This window comes from Seriola lalandi, unplaced genomic scaffold (assembly GCF_002814215.2).
Source record: "Seriola lalandi dorsalis isolate HSWRI2012SDOR001 ecotype SW California unplaced genomic scaffold, Sedor1 jcf7180002054049, whole genome shotgun sequence".
Taxonomy (NCBI): domain Eukaryota; kingdom Metazoa; phylum Chordata; class Actinopteri; order Carangiformes; family Carangidae; genus Seriola; species Seriola lalandi.
This window is the reverse complement of record NW_019524602.1, coordinates 2,082-2,647: the sequence shown is the minus strand read 5'-3', so window position 1 is coordinate 2,647 and position 566 is coordinate 2,082.

Genomic DNA, 566 nt, shown 5'->3' with positions numbered 1-566 from the left:
ACACACACACACACACACACACACACACACACACACACACACACACACACACACCGCTGCATGCAACATACTGCACATCATTATTACATTATGTGAAGTGCAGTAATTTAACACACACAAATTGCTGCATGCAAAGTGTCGACACCAGTCATGAGACACTGGTTCCAGTAAACTGTTAATTACTGTAACACACACACACACACACACACACACACACACACACACAGCCGACGTCCTCTCTGCAGTGTGTTCACTCTGGTTCAGGTTCAGGTGAGATCTAACAGGTGAGGTGTTCATGGTTGCAACAGAACCTGAGGTGACTGTTGATGCGATGTTACCCACTTTCTCCAGATCTGTCTGAACAGGATGTGATGCCTATAACACACACACACACACACACACACACACACACACATACACCTGATCACAACAGGTGCACATGGGATTTGTTGTGACATCACAAAGTTCCAGAAGTCCTGACGGCTGGTTTTAAGGCTCAGTTTCTGAATACAGGCTGTGTGCATTTCTCTGTGGACTGAGGCTTTGATACTTTCACAGTATTAATA